This window comes from Globicephala melas, chromosome X, assembly GCF_963455315.2.
Source record: "Globicephala melas chromosome X, mGloMel1.2, whole genome shotgun sequence".
Classification (NCBI taxonomy): Eukaryota; Metazoa; Chordata; class Mammalia; order Artiodactyla; family Delphinidae; genus Globicephala; species Globicephala melas.
Window position 1 is genome coordinate 86727541 of NC_083335.1, and position 17372 is coordinate 86744912.

Consider the following 17372-nt stretch of genomic DNA (forward strand, 5'->3'; position numbering starts at 1 on the left):
AAACTAAAGAAGGTTTTCTCATGAGGCTTCCTGTAATACTCGGGAAAAAAATAGTGCTTCTTAGGGACCAGGTGACAAAATGCAGCACAGAGCTGGGAGGAGGGGCTTTTCCGCCATGAATGCCTAGAACGCAGTGTGGCGCATCAGAGTAAGGACTCAAAACAAACCAGTTCTGTTCAAATACCTCATGATCCACAGCTTTGAGGAGAAGCAAAAGCTGCTTCCATGGCATGGAAAATGATGCTCTTCTGGAGAGCACTGAAGCTGGGGGAAATGGTGAAGGGAGGACTGTTTTTGGCTTCACAGGTCTTGGGGACTCCAAAACCAAGGCCAAGGTGGGTGAAGATTTTGAGAACACATATAAAATTTTTCTAAGAATTCTCAGAAGTAAGTGGGGAGACTTTGGGGAGAAAGGTGTCCTGGTGCAGGTGACGGGACTGAACCAGTGGGATTTGAGTTTCTACTGTCTACACAAAGAATTGGGCAGCCTGTGGAAATTTAAGTTACACGTGACTCCCTTCCTATACCTCCTCCAAAAGAGGCTGCTAATACTTATGGACCACCTATTAGGGTGCCAAGCATTCTACAGATCTTATCTCATTTATTCGTTGCGATAAACCCAATGCATGGGTGAGAAAATTGAGGTTCATTGAGGGTAAATAGTTTGCCTACTAAACACAGCTAGTAAATGGCAGACCTGGTATTTGAGCCCTAACTTGTTTGACTTGGGAACCCATGCTTTTTTTACACTATCTCCTTATGCTACCTGGTAACATAAACACATCTGCATGTGTGGTTGTGCACATATATACAGTTTGAACCCAGAAATGGATTTCAAATTAATAATCTTAAGAAGCTGAAACCATAACCATATTTTGAGTTATATGAGATGCTTAAGTTATGCAAGACAGTTTTTTTTTTTTAGGAACAACCCCAGCAACATTTAAAACAGAAGAATAAAGAACTGAGGATGAAGGGAGTAAATGTCATTATTATTCACTGACATGAAAAAAAAAATGAGAAATGAAAGAATGGCACACCTCTGCCTTTTCTCCTAAGGTGAATAATAGCTATTTGCTTTACAATGACTTTTTTTTCTATAGGTGGATGAAATCTGGGTCCATATATTGAAGGATCGCTTTTCTGCCTGGGATATAGTGAATTTTTTCAGGGCTAAAAATTCCCTTTCTAAAATGGTTACCCAAACCATTTTTAAAACAGAGACCACGTGCTCATATTGGGATTTCATTCTTGTGCTAAAAGCTCTGGCACTGTGTCTCTGACTGCTATTATACCTATGAGAAGAGTTGACTTTATTTTGGGGGTTGAGCCCATTTGTTAATCCATGATGCCCTTGAGAAGAAGGGGAAGGAAAAGAGAAATGGGGTTTGGAGTGTGGGAGTGAAGAAACTTATGCTCTCAAGTATCTGGAGTGAGCAAAATCTAAGTGAGGCCAAGTAAGACATTTAAAGAAAGTGTTGGGATCCTATATTCTCCTTGGTTTTGGCAAGAAAGATGTCAAAGATGTAAATAAGTGGCTGAATAAATACATGGAGAAAATATAAACCTGAGCCTTCTTTCATAATGTGAGTGTATCCTCAAGGAATGGAAACTAATTTTATTATTACTTTGATCCACAGTTAATAAAATTACAGATAACATTAACTAAGCATTCATTATATAGGAGGCAGTATGCTTTTTTTCCCCCACCAATTTGTGATTTTTTGTTTGTTTGTTTTGTTTTGTTTTGTTTTTGCCCACGCTACGCAGCTTGTGGGATCTTAGTTCCCTGACCAGGAATCGAACCTGGGCCCTCGGCAGTGAGAGCGTGGAGTCCTAACCACTGGACCGCCAGGGGATTCCCAGGCAGTATGCTCTGTTATGTATCTCAGTTATCTCAAGGGCACCCCAAAGCAGGCTTTATTTTTAAGTGAGGAAACTGGGACTTAGAAAATTTACATGACCCAAGGTCTTACAACTTCTAAATGGTAGAGTTGAAATTTGAACTCAAGTAGTCAGACTTTAGGACTTGTTTTCCAAGATGAGTATGTTATACTGCTTCCCTGTATGCTAAAATAAGACCATGGTCCTGGTCATAAAAATTTTTTCTTGAAGTGTAGGGTTGCATATTTTTGGACTATCTTCTAGCATTGCTCACCCCTGTGAGTAAATTTCTGAAATATTTATTCAATTTATGTGTCTGTCTTGTCCATTTCTGTATTTCCAGCACCAGGACAGTTAATTACGATACAGAATAGTTACTGAGAAATTTTTGTTGACTGAATAAACTCTTCATTCCTCTATTTCTCTCTGTTAATGGGGGTGGGGGGAACCCAAGAGTTGCTGAGGAATGTAATACATTTTTTTTTTTTGCAGTACGCGGGCCTCCCACTGTTGTGGCCTCTCCCGTTGCGGAGCACAGGCTCCGGACGCTCAGGCTCAGCGGCCATGGCCCACGGGCCCAGCCACTCCGCGGCACGTGGGATCCTCCCGGACCGGGGCACGAACCCGCGTCCCCTGCATCGGCAGGCGGACCCCCAACCACTGCGCCACCAGGGAAGCCCTGTAATACATTTTTAATTGGTTGGTTTCTAAAACAATGGTGTCCTGTCCTGATAGCTCTTTACACTTGTAATATCTAATTATTCCGAAGGCAACATTTGTTAGCTGCCTTATTTTAGGCAGAATGTCAACTCTTAGATGTGAATTATATTTTCATATTCATAGGGTTCAGAAATGTACCTTTTGAAGCATTCATGGGGGTGGTACTTTAAATGTACTTTAAAAAAGCTGCACTCAAAGGAACTAATTTGGGTTTTGCTTTTGGCTGACAAGCTTTTCCTAGGTGTGGCTGAGACTCTAACAAATCTACCCTTCCAGTAATGTATGCATATCATAGGGTGCTATACGAGGAGATGCCTTTGTGTGCTCCTTCCCTTCCCTTGGAACCTTAGGAAAGGAGCCTATGTTCGATCTTTCCATACTCTGCAGTTGTGTGACCTATAAAATGTTTTGCTGACATGCATTCACAGTATCCAAGATGAGGTTTATGGTGCCAAGTACAGTGCACGGTACATGGTAGGCCCTCAGTAAACGCTGGTTGGGTGATTAACTGAATGAATGAATGCATGAAGATATGGTTTGAATCAACTTGATATAATTTGAAGAGACAGAAATGCTCTCCCTTTGCCTGAAGATGACTAAAACCCTCATATGCCTCCATTTGGGGGCTAAAGCTTTGGAAGGCAGTTAGAATGCAAATATACTGAATGAGTTCCTAACCCACTACCTTGAATGAGTATTCTGGATTTAGAACTTTCCAAGCTCTAGATGAAAAGGAGGATTCAAAAAGATGGGATGCGGGACAGGTCCATTTTGATGAGGAATAGGCGATGTGGGGAGGTTCAGAGAAGCTATGTGCAGGATAGGAAATCAACAGAAAGGAGGATACCATAATAAGATTGCAGATAGAGAGGATAAGGGGATTTCAGAGGCACCAAAAGTCATTCTCGCTTCCCATTCACCATGTGGGTCCACTCAGATTGTCACGTGTGGCAAGCAGAATGAGACTGCAGCCCAAAGGGACAGGCTGCTATCCATGACTTTGGAGCAAGTAGTTTTAACTTGGTGAGAGTGTCATGTGTATGTCTGTGGTACATGTGGGACTGAACACTTGGCAACTCCAGTTCTCTCAGCCCTCCCAGAGTGAGCTGAACCTTTCCTGTTAGCCAGCCTCCAAGAGGGACTGTGATGATCCTCTCCTCTTGATATTTATGTTCTTGTGGAGACTCTTCCTACACTGAATAGGACATTGAAAAAATGATGGTGTGTGACCTTGGAGGTTAGGTCATAAAAGACAACACAACTGCAACTTTGATCTCTTGGACAGCTTGCTCTGGAGGAAGTGGGCAACCGTGTCACGAGGACACACATGCAACCCTGTGGAGATGACTGTGTACAGAGGAACTAAGGCCTCCCACCAACAGCCAGCACCAGCTTACCAAGCATGTGAGTGAGCCCCCTTGGAAGTGAATGCTCCAGCCTGAGTTGAGCTTTGAGATGACTGCAGTCCTGGCTGACATCTTGAGTGCAACCTCATGAGAAACCCTGAGCTACAACCACCCAGCCAAGCCAGCCCCAGATTCTTGACCTACAGAAACTGCAAGATAATAAATATTTATTGTTGTTTTACATCACTAAGTCTAGAGTAATTTTTTTTACACAGAATTAGAGACTAATACACTTTCTTTGTCTTAAAGTCTGTGATCATAATTGCTATTGTACTTACTATTCTGTCAAATGGGTATCAGGTCTTCCAGATCTCTTTAAAGGTGGTGGTTTGTTCTTTTTTTCTAGCTTCATATTAATAGATAAGAATATAGGGATGTACAGCAAGGACTCTAGAGTCAGGCAGACATTAATTTAAGTACTGGTTTGGCCACCTGTGTGACTTTCATGACGTTACTAAATCAAACTCAAATTTATTATGAGCATTAAAGGAGCAAATGCATTTCAAGTGCTTAGGGTAGTTTATGGCTTATGGTAAGAGCTCAATAACTGTGATAGTTATTATGGTTAGTAACTGTATAAAGAGATGCTTCTAAGGGCCTTGCTTTACAAAGTAACTGAAGTATGTTTTGTACCTTAAGTGGGGAATTTGGTTTCCATTAGAATTATTAAATCAATTTATTGAGGTATAATTTGTATACTGTAAATGCACCCATTTTAAGTGTACGATTAATGATTTTTTTAATTTACTGAGTTGTGCAACTATGACCATCATCCAGTTTTAGGATATTTTTTCATCATCCCAAAAAGAAATCTTGTGCCCAGTTGCAGTCAGCCCCAGGCAACCACTAATCTACTTTCTGTCTCTCTATATTTGCCTTTTCTGGATATTTCACCTAAATAGAGATGTACAATTTGTGGCCCCTGATGTCTGGCTTATTTCTCATAGCATGTTTCTGAGGTTCTTCTATGTTGTAGCAATTATCAGAACTTCATTTCTTTTTATTGTCAAATAAAATTCCATTGTTTGGATATACCACCTTTTGTTTATCCATTCATCCATTGATGGACACTTGCGTGGATTCCACTTTTTGGCTTTTATGGATAATGCTCTCTGAATATTGGTGTAGAAATTTTTTGTGTGGGCATATGTTTTCATTTAGCTTGGGTAGATACCAAGGAGTGGAATTGCTTGGTAATATAGTAAAGGTATGTTTAACTTTTTAAGAAATTCCAGTTTTTCAAAGTGGCTGCACCATTTACATCTCCCCCAGCGATGTATGAGAGCTCTTATTTATCCATATCCTTGCAACATTTCTCATTGTCTGTCTTTTTGATCATAGCCATTCTAGCAGATACGAAATGGTATTTCATTGTGGTTTTAATCTGCATTTTCCTAATGACTAATGATGGTGAGCATCCTTTCATGTGCTTATTGGTTATTCATATATTTTCTTGGGGGAAATATCTATTCAAATCATTTGCCAATTTTTAATTGTTGTTTATCTTATTATTGTGTGTAAGAGTTCTTTGTATGTTCTGTATACACATCTTTTACTGGATATGTGATTTGCAAATATTTTCTCCCAGGCTGTGGCTTGTCTTTTTATTTTCTTAATGGTATCTTTTGAAGCACAACAGTTTAAAATTTTGATGAACTCCAATTTAACAATTTTTTTCTTTTATGGGTCATGTTTTTGGGATCGTATCTAGGACATTTTTATAGAACCTAAGGTCTTAAAAAATTTTCTCCTAAAGGTTGTTATAGTTTTAGCTCTAACATTTAAGATCTACAATTCATTTTGAATTAATTTTTGTGTATAGTGTTAGGTAAGGGTCTAAGTTCATCTTTTGGCTTATAGATGTCCATGTGTACCAGCACCATTTGTTGGAAGGACTATCCTTTCTCAATGAATTGCCTTGGTACCATTGCTGAAAAATCAATTGACTGTAAATATAAGAGTGTAGTTCTGGACTCTCAGTTCTGTTCCATTTATATATGTCTATCCTTAATGCAGTATCATGTTGTCTTGATTGCTGTAGCTTCATAGTAAGCCTTTTTTTTAACTTTTTATTTTATATTGGAGTATAGCCAATTAACAATGTTGTGATAGTTTCAGGTGCACAGCAAAGCAACTCAACCATACATATACATAGTAAGCTTTTAAAGTTTTAACATGAAAGTCTGCCAGATTTCTTTTAAAAATTGTTTTTTAGCTATTCTGAGGCTTTTGGTTTTTCATATAAGTTTTAGGATAATCTTATCAATTATAGAGAGAGACACATACACATTGCTGGAATTTTGATGGGGACTGCACTGAAACTATTGATTAATTTTGGAAGAACTGCCACTTTAGCAATATGGAGTCTTCCAATACATGAACATGGAATGTCTCTCCATTTATTTAGATTTTCTTTAATTTTCCTCAGCAGTGTTTTATAATTTTCAGTGTACTTGTCTTACAATTCTTTTGTTAAATCTATTCCTAAACTTTTATTCTTTTTGATGATATTATGAATGGAATTGTTTTCTTAATTTCACTTTTGGATCATTTATTCCTCGTATATATAAAGATATAATTGATTTTCATACATTGATATTGTATCTTGCAACCTTGCCGAACTTGTTTATCAGATAGTGTTTTGAGATTTCCCTAGGATTTTCTATTCACAGGGTTATGTCATCTGTGAAGTTTTACTTCTTTTCAACCTTAATGCTTTCTACTTCTTTTTCTTACATGATTGCACTGGCCAGACCCCAAGTGCAATGTTAAATAGAAGTGGTGAGATGGACATTCTTTCTTTGTTCCTTATCTTAGGAGGAAAGCATTCAGTCTTTCACCATGAAATATGATAGCTATAGAGTTTTCACAGATGCCCTTTCTCAGCTTGAGGAAGTTTCCTTCTATTTCAGGTTTGTTGAGAGGTTTTTTTTATTATGAATGGGTATTGGATTTTGTGAAATGCCTGTTCTGTATCTGTTGAGATGATCATGTAGTATTTGCCCTTTATCCTCTTAATATGGTTTGTTATGTTAATTGGTTTTTGGCTTTAAACCAACCTTGTATTCTTGGGATAAATCCCACTTGGTTGTGGTGTATAATCCTTTTTATATTTAACTAGATTTGGCTTCCTAATATTTTCTTGAGGATTATAGTGTCTATATTCACGAAGGATGTTGCTCTTTAATTTTCTTTTCTTGTGATGTCATTGTCTGGTTTTGGTATCATGGTAGTGCTGCCTCACAGGAGTCGGGAATTATTCCCTCTTCCTGTATTTTCTGGAAGTTTGTGTAGTATTGGCATTATTTCATTTTTAAATGTTCGATAGAATTTATCATTTAATCCATCTGGTCCTGAGTTTTGCTTTGTGGGAAGTTTTTAAATTACTAATTCTATTTCTTTACTTGTTATATGTCTATTCAGATTTTCTACATTTCTGAGTCAGTTTTGCTAATTTGTGTCTTTTTAGGTATTCATACATTTCATTTAAACTGTCTAACTTGTCATAAAGTTGTTCATGGTATTCCCTCATAGCTCTTCTATGTTCTGTAAGGTCAGTAATAATGTCCTCTCTTTTTCATCCTGATTTTGGTGTTTTGTGGGTTCTCTCTTTTTTCTTGGTCAGTCCAGCTAAAGGTTTATCAGTTTTGTTATCTTTTCAGAGAATTAACTTTGGTTTAATTGATTTTTCTTTACTGATTTTCTCTTTCGTATCTTATTGATTTCCATTCTAATTTCTGTTTACTTCTTTCTTCTTGCCTTGTGTTTAATTAGCTCTTTTTTGGGGGTGGGATTCATAAGGTAGAAGCTTACTATATTGATTTGAGATCTTTCTTCTTTTCTAACATAACTGTTTATGGATATAAACTCTTTAGCTTTAGCTGCATGCCATATATATATATATTTTTTTTTTAATTTAATTTTATTTTTTTGTGGTATGCGGGCCTCTCACTGTTGTGGCCTCTCCCGTTGCGGAGCACAGGCTCCGGACGCGCAGGCTCAGCAGCCATGGCTCACTGGCCCAGCCACTCCGCGGCATGTGGGATCTTCCCGGACCGGGGCACGAACCCGTGTCCCCTGCATTGGCAGGTAGACTCTCAATCACTGCGCCACCAGGGAAGCCCCCATATATTTTTATATGGTGTGTTTTCATTTTCATGCAGTTCAAAAATCTTTTTCTTTGTAATTTCTTCTTTGACCCATGAGTAATTTAGAAAAGTGATATTTAATTACCAAATATTTGTGGATTTCACAATTTTTTGTTTTTTTATTTCAAATTAAATTCCATTGTGTTTCAGAGAATATGCTTTAAATTATTTCAATCTTTTTCAATTTGTTGGTACTAGTTTTACTGCTTAGAATATGGTTTATCCTGCAGAAAGTTCTGTGTGTACTTGAAAAGAATGTATATGACATTGTTTAGTGGAGTGTTCTATAGATGCCAGTTAGGTCAAGTTGTTTGATAGTGTTGTACCTATAAGGTACAGCAAGTCTTATATATCCTTGCTGATTTTCTGTCTAACTCTTCTCTCAATTTGGGGGAATCAAATATTGAAGTCTCCAAATTTATGGCTGAATTGCCTATTTCTTCATTTTTGTATCGTGTGCGTAGGCATAATTATGGCTCCCCAAAGATGTCCAAGTTATAATCCTTAGAATCCCTCAATATGCTATGTTACATGGCAAAAGAGAATTAAGGTTGCAGATGGAATTAATATTGCTAATCAGCTGACCTTTATAATATCTGAAGTAGCTCTTAGTCTAAAATGAATCATTATTCCTTTCTGCCCACAAAACCACACAACCAATACCAAATAAGGAAACCATGCACTGTCTTTATAGAGTAAGGGAATAAGATCCAGTATCCCATTCATTATGTCAAGCAGCAACAGATTTGGGCTCTTCTTCAGCCTTTTGTGTGACATTGAGCAAACTACTTAATTTTACCGAGCTTCAATTTTGTATCTTTAAAATGTTTTATACCTATTGCAGGATAATGTATATTAAATATTGAGCTCCTCAAACAGATGTTAAAAAATATAGAGAAAATAATCTAAAACTCATTTTGTGCAATGAGAGGTAGTGAGTTTGAAAACATTCACTACCTGGGCACTGGGAGGCAGCAACTCTTTTTTTAAAAAGTGGAAAGGGTAAATAAAACACAGAGAAAAGCTTGAGATTGCTTATATCTCACAACAAATGACATTCATGACCAATTCTGATTTTCCTTCACATTCTGTACCTTAAGCATCTAGGGAAAACTGCCTCACTCAGGCACCTGAAAACCTTTTTGCTGCCATGGTGCAGCAGAAACTCCTCCCCCACGCCATCTCTTTCTTCATCATTTGACTTGGAAAATTTAAGATGATAATTTTATTTCTGTGACTTTAATACTGAGAGTGAGCCCTTCAGAGAATCCAACTAGCACCTCCTTTTCTGAAACCCCTCTGTGTGTTCTTAATTCGGGCTTGCTACTGTCAGCCTACTCTCCAGCACCTTCCCTACCTCACTGCACCCCTGCTAACACACACCCACTGACACAATTTACACCCACACAATGACTCCAACATAAAGTGTAGGCTTGTGAAGCAGCAGACTTTTTGAGAACCACAAATGCAGACATCAAGGCAATCTCCAGTTACATAAATTGCAGGGCCCCATGCAAAAGAAAAATGTGGGGCCCTTTGTTCAAAAAGCAGGAACAAAGTGCCATTAAAGGTACTAAATGGTACTAACTTGTCCTTTCCTCTGTGGTCTCTCTCTTTCTCTTGACTTGTCATGATGTTTTTTATTTGCTCTTTAATATGATTCTAAATAAAGAAAAATTTAAAAATTGAATTATTAGCATGAATTTTACCACTCATCTTTATATTGCCCAATGCTACTTTTAAATGCAAATTAACCTGTATGTCAAATCACCAAAATTAGACAATTAGTATTTTGTAGCTCATAGGTGCATATATATTTAATTCGTACCAGGACAGTAGAAATACTACACAAAATGACACCAAATATTTTTTTTTGCTCGTATCTCTGGCTTTATCGTCTCATTGGGCTTCACTTACAAAACATAAGGTCAAAAATGAAATTATTAAAAATTTGAAGACAAAGCCAAATATTTTTATCTCACTTCTTGATGTGCTCACATTCTACCAGCACTCTACCTTCAGCTTATGGATGAGTAAGGAAAAAGTGAAAAGAACTGTGGGTTGCCCTATCTTTCCCTTTTCCTTCTGTGTCATCATTTTCAGAATAAGTGGTTGGCTAATGCAGCAAAGTACTAAGAGTAAGAAAGGATATAATAGGGCCCATTGGTTGTTTGTGTTTCTTAGAATACCAATGCCATCTTAGCAATTTCTAGTTCAAATGGTAAATGTGGCTTCTACAGGCTGTCAGTGCCCCTACTTACTCAGTCGTAGATGTAGCACACTTACCTCGTACTCACTTTTAGTGTCACTGAACTCTTGATGCAACATGAGTCTACTGGAGCTCTGTGCTCATGAAATATCATGAATGTTATATGAGAATGGGGTGACAAGGAACAGTAGACACACACATTGCCCATATATTCCCTGCTCACACTCATGCTCCATTGTTCTATCAGATTTCCCTTAGAAAACACAAGTTTGAAGATAAAATTACTAAGAATTTCAAGACAGTGGGACAGTACAGCATTAAGCCAAGCACAAGACCTTTCTGAATGTGGGGCCCTGTATGACTGCACAGGTTGTACACCCGTGAAGTTGGCCCTGAAGAAATCTTTTCATTCAACTTCCTCCCGTTTAGCAGGCATGTCAGCTTTTCTGTTAACTTCCTCTCTGAATCATTTTCTGAAGCAGTGTATAAATATACGTTTGTATCCATCACTGTTAGTTGGCATGCCGAGGTCAGGTGCTCAAGCAGGATTGTTCTTTCTCATTTGCCCTGCAAACTGCACACAAGCTGGTTGTTTTAGGAGGCTCTCTGGAAGAGAATACTCCAGCCCTTCGCTATCCCCTATTGTACCATGAAATTACACTGATGGGTTCAAAGGATGCTGAAAGTGGCCTGAGGGCTTTGGCCTTGATGTCACCCAGGAGGTCCTGTGACTTCCCTATACAGAGGTTGTAGCTGGCAAGCACTCCGGCCTCATCTATTTTTTCTTGTATTTTATTATTTATTATAGTATAATAACAGCTTTATTAAGATATAATTCACATACCATAAAATTTATCCTTTTAGAGTGTACAGTAGTTTTCAGTATATTCACAAAGTTGTACAACCATTGCTACTATCTAATTCCAGAACATTTTAATCACCCCCCCAAAGAAAATCCATATTCATCAGTAGCCATTCCCCATTCCCTCCCCTGCTCCCAGGCCCTGGAAACCACCAATCTATTATCTGTCTCTATGGATTTGACAATTCTGGATGTTTAATATAAATGGAGTGATATAATATGTGGCCTTTTGTGTCTGGCTTCTTTAACTTAGCATAATGCTTTCAAGGGTCATTTATGTTATAGCACATATCAGAACTTTATTACATTTTTGGCTGAATAATATTCCATCATACGGATATACCACATTGTGTTTATCCATTTATCATTTGGGTTGTTTCCACTTTTTTTTCTAACAGCACAACATCTTAATTAATTAATATCTGACACACCTCTAAAGTACTTTCCCTATGTTTTAGGCTGCATAGTATATGATCACCTCTTTATATTACAATGATTTTATAATATATTTTTTATAGAGAGAATACAAAGATAGTCTTCCATTTAGTATGGATGATTAAAATTTTTTATTATTGATGGGTTAGTAAAGTTCGTTTGGTTCTTATGAAAATGCTGCCATAAACATTCATGTACAACTTTTTGTGTGGACACATGCTTTCAGTTCTCTTGGGTACATAACTAGGAGTAGAATTACTGGGTCATGTTTAACTTTGTGGGGAACTGACAGACTGTTTTCTCTGTGGCTGCACCATTTTACATTCCCACCAGTAGTGTATGAGGGTTCCAATTTCTCCCCAATCTTGTCAGCACTTGTTATTATCTGTCATTTTGATTATAGACGTTCTGGTAAGTGTGAAGTGGTATCTCATTGTGGTTTTGATTTTTATTTCTCTAATGACCAGTGATGTTGAGCATCTTTGGATGTATTTATTGGCCATTTGTATAAATTTGGAAAAATATTGTAAATATTTTATTATTTAGATAAATATTTACTCAAACATTTGCCCAGTTTTTAACTGGGTCATCTGTCTACTTATTTTTATGTTGCAACCTCGTTTGTTAAATTTATTCCTTTTTGTTCTTTTTTGCTGCTATTCTTTTCTTTTTTTAACATCTTTATTGGAGTATAATTGCTTTACAATGGTGTGTTAGTTTCTGCTTTATAACAAAGTGAATCAGTTATACATATGTTCCCATATCTCTTCCCTCCTGCATCTCCCTCCCTCCCACCCTCCCTATCCCACCCCTCTAGGTGGTCACAAAGTACCAAGCTGATCTCCCTGTGCTATGCGGCTGCTTCCCACTAGCTATCTATTTTACGTTTGGTAGTGTATATATGTCCATGCCACTCTCTCACCTTGTCACAGCTTACCCTTCCCTCTCCCCATATCCTCAAGTCCATGCCCTAGTAGGTCTGTGTCTTTATTCCAGTCTTATCGCTAGGTTCTTCATGACCTTTTTTTTTCTCTTAGATTCCATATATATGTGTTAGCATACAATATTTGTTTTTCTCTTTCTGACTTACTTCACTCTGCATGGCAGACAGTCCATCCACCTCACTACAAATATCTCAATTTCATTTCTTTTTATGGCTGAGTAATATTCCATTGTATATATGTGCCACATCTTCTTAATCCATTCATCCGATGATGGACACTTAGGTTGCTTCCATGTCCTGGCTATTGTAAATATAGCTGCAATGAACATTTTGGTACATGACTCTTTTTGAATTTTGGTTTTCTCAGGGTATATGCCCAGTAGTGGGATTGCTGGGTTGTATGGTAGTTCTATTTGTAGTTTTTTAAGGGACCTCCATACTGTTCTCCATAGTGGCTGTATCAATTTACATTCCCACCAACAGTGCAAGAGGGTTCCCTTTTCTCCACACCCTCTCCAGCATTTATTGTTTGCAGATTTTCTGATGATGGCCATTCTGACCGGTGTGAGGTGATACCTCAGTGTAGTTTTGATTTGCATTTCTCTAATGATTAATGATGTTGAGCATTCTTTCATGTGTTTGTTGGCAATCTGTATATCTTCTTTGGAAAACTGTCTATTTAGGTCCTCTGCCCATTTTTGAGTTGGGTTGTTTGTTTTTTTGTTATTGAGCTGCATGAGCTGCTTGTATATGTTGGAGATTAATCCTTTGTCAGTTGCTTCATTTGCAAATACTTTCTCCCATTCTGAGGGTTGTCTTTTGGTCTTGTTTATGGTTTCCTTTGCTGTGCAGAAGCTTTTAAGTTTCATTAGGTCCCACTTGTTTACTTTTATTTCCATTTCTCTAGAAGGTGGGTCATAAAGGATCTTGCTGTGATTTATGTCCTAGAGTGTTCTGCCTATGTTTTCCTCTAAGAGTCTGATAGTGTCTGGCCTTACATTTAGGTCTTTAATCCATTTTGAGTTTATTTTTGTGTATGGTGTTAGGGAGTGTTCTAATTTCATACTTTTACATGTACCTGTCCAGTTTTCCCAGCACCACTTATTGAAGAGGCTGTCTTTTCTCCACTGTATATTCTTGCCTCCTTTATCAAAGAGAAGGTGACCATATGTGTGTGGGTTTATCTCTGGGCTTTCTATCCTGTTCCATTGATCTATCTTTCTGTTTTTGTGCCAGTACCATACTGTCTTGATTACTGTAGCTTTGTAGTATAGTCCGAGTCAGGGAGCCTGATTCCTCCAGCTCCGTTTTTCTTTCTCAAGATTGCTTTGGCTATTCAGGGTCTTTTGTGTTTCCATACAAATTGTGAAATTTTTTGTTCTAGTTCTGTGAAAAATGCCAGTGGTAGTTTGATAGGGATTGCATTGAATCTGTAGATTGCTTTGGGTAGTAGAGTCATTTTCACAATATTGATTCTTCCAATCCAAGAACATGGTGTATCTCTCCATCTATTTGTATCATTTTTCATTTCTTTCATCAGTGTCTCATAGTTTTCTGCATACAGGTCTTTTGTCTCCTTAGGTAGGTTTATTCCTAGATACTTTATTCTTTTTGTTGCAGTGGTAAATGGGAGTGTTTTCTTAATTTCACTTTCAGATTTTTCATCATTAGTGTATAGGAATGCCAGAGATTTCTGTGCATTAATTTTGTATCCTGCTACTTTGCCACATTCATTGATTAGCTCTAGTAGTTTTCTGCTAGCATCTTTAGGATTCTCTATGTAGAGTATCATGTCATCTGCAAACAGTGACAGCTTTATTCCTTCTTTTCCAATTTGTATTCCTTTTATTTCTTTTTCTTCTCTGATTACTGTGGCTAAAACTTCCAAAACTATGTTGAATAATAGTGGTGAGAGTGGGCAACCTTGTCTTATTCCTGATCTTAGTGGAAATGGTTTCAATTTTTCACCATTGAGGATGATGTTGGCTGTGGGTTTGTCATATATGGCCTTTATTATGTTGAGGAAAGTTCCCTCTATGCCTACTTTCTGCAGGGTTTTTATCATAGATGGGTGTTGAATTTTGTCGAGAGCTTTCTCTGCATCTATTGAGATGATCATATGGTTTTTCTCCTTCAATTTGTTAATATGGTGTATCACATTGATTGATTTACGTATATTGAAGAATCCTTGCGTTCCTGGAATAAACCCCACTTGATCATGGTGTGTGATCCTTTTAATGTGCTGTTGGATTCTGTTTGCTGATACTTTGTTGAGGATTTTTGCATCTATGTTCATCAGTGATATTGGCCTCTAGTTTTCTTTCTTTGTGACGTCTTTGTCTGGTTTTGGTATCAGGGTGATGTTGGCCTCGTAGAATGAGTTTGGGAGTGTTCCTCCCTCTGTTATATTTTGGAAGAGTTTGAGAAGGATAGGTGTTAGCTTTTCTGTGAATGTTTGATAGAATTTGCCTGTGAAGCCATCTGGTCCTGGGCTTTTGTTTGTTGGAAGATTTTTAATCACAGTTTCAATTTCAGTGCTTGTGATTGGTCTGTTCATATTTTCTATTTCTTCCTGGTTCAGTCTCGGCAGGTTGTGCATTTCTAAGAATTTGTCCATTTTTTCCAGGTTGTCCATTGTATTGGCATAGAGTTGCTTGTAGTAATCTCTTATGATCCTTTGTATTTCTGCAGTGTCAGTTGTTACTTCTCCTTTTTCATTTCTAATTCTATTGATTTGAGTCTTCTCCCTTTTTTTCTTGATGAGTCTGGCTAATGGTTTATCTATTTTGTTTATCTTCTGAAAGAACCAGCTTTTAGTTTTATTGATCTTTGCTATCATTTTCTTCATTTCTTTTTCTTTTATTTCTGATCTGATCTTTATGATTTCTTTCCTTCTGCTAACTTTGGGGTTTTTTTGTTCTTCATTCTCTGATTGCTTTAGGTGCAAGGTTAGGTTGTTTATTTGAGATGTTTCCTGTTTATTGAGGTAGGATTGTATTGCTATAAACTTCCCTCTTAGAAGGGAAGTTTTTTTTGCTGCATCCCATAGGTTTTGGGTCGTTGTGTCTCCATTGTCATTTGTTTCTAGGTATTTTTTAATTTCCTCTTTTATTTCTTCAGTGTTTGCTGCTATTCTAAATAGAATTGTTCTTTTAATTTCATATTATTCATTGTTAGTGTATACAAATGATTTTGTATATTGATTTTGTATCTTGCAACCTTGCTGAACTTGTTTATTCTAATAATTTTGGTGTCTATTCCTTATGATTTTGTATATATAAGGCCACATCACCTGTGAATATATTGTTACCTCTTCTTTTAAAATCTGTAAGTCTTTCATTTCTTCTTCTTACCCGATTGCCCTGACTATAACCTCCATTACAATACTGAATAGAAGTTGTGAGGACAGACATTCTTGTCTTGGTGCTGATCTTAGGGAGAAAACATTCAGTCTTTCACCATTAAGTATGATGTTGGCTGTAGGTTTTTGTAGATGTTCTTTCTTAGGTTGAGTAAGATCTCCTCTACTCCTAGTTTCTTGAGTGTTTTTATAATAAAATTGTGCTGGATTTTGTCAAATAGTTTTTCTGCATTTATTGAGATGATCATGTGTTTTTTGTCCTCTATTCCATTTATATGGTGTATTGCATTGATTGATGTTAGACTAACCTTGCATTCCTGTGATAAATGCCACTTTTTAATATGTTGCTAGATTCAGTTTGCTATTTTTTAAAGGATTTTTGTATCTATATTCATAAAAGATATTAATCTGTAGTGTGTTTAGTGACTTTTCTGTATTGATCCTATAAGATCTGTATTATTTGTTATGTGTGGCTACTGAAGTCTCTGCATGGTTAGCATAATGATCAGCTATCTACAGAGCAGAGATTTTCTTAAATGCTTTGAATCAGGAAGTCTCCTAGCATTTTCTGAGGGGCTCTGTACATGTGTTGGGGCATACTTTGAATGCTGTAGTAGGCAGTTTTGTACCTCTGTGTTAGCCTTCACTTCCTGCTTGTGCAGAGCCTCAAGATAAACCAGCGGTGAGAGTTTAGGGCCTTCTGAGGTCTTTCCTAGGCATGGGAACAGCCCAGAACACTCATGTGGCTGTCTAGATTTCTGAGAATATGTCAGAGCTTTTCAAAGCACCTTATGGAAATATCATTCCCCAGTTTTTTCTTTTAACTTTTTTGGTCAGCTTCTTTTGAACCCAACTTTTAATACCATCTCAGGCAGCTGTGATGTTAAACAGTTGCCAATGATTATTTTTACAAATGCCCTGCAGGTAGGCTGTTTGCACAGAGGAGGTTCTGAGCCCACCTCCTCTCATGGGCACACCAAAATCACGACTATCTGCAGAACATCCTTGATGAAAAAGACTGGAACCTACCAAAAAAATATCTTCTACAATTAAAGACATAAAGAAGGAATCACAACAAGAAGGGTAGGAGGGGCAGACTTGCTATATAGTTAAGTCCCATATCCATGGTGGGTGACCCACAGAATGGGGAATAATTATATTGCAGAGGTTCTCCCAAAGGAGTGAGAGGTCTGAGCCCCACTTCAGGCTCCCCAGCATGGTGGTCCTGCACTGGGAAGATGAGTGCCCAGAGCATTTGGCTTAGGAGGCCAGTGATGCTTACTTTCGGGAGTCCCAGTGGGTTGGGGGAAATAGAGATTTCACTCTTAAAGAGCATGCACAGAATTTCATTCATTGGGACCCAGGGAGGGGAGCGTGGGTCACACCTACCTGCTGATCTTGGAG

The 17372-nt window shown here is 37.6% G+C and overlaps 1 long non-coding RNA gene across 1 annotated transcript in view; it reads left to right on the forward strand.

The window, feature by feature from the left end:
- The window catches only part of LOC115841213 (uncharacterized), a 198552-nt gene that overhangs the window by 120256 nt on the left and 60924 nt on the right, over positions 1-17372 (forward strand). The gene's annotated exons all lie outside the window — the stretch shown is intronic.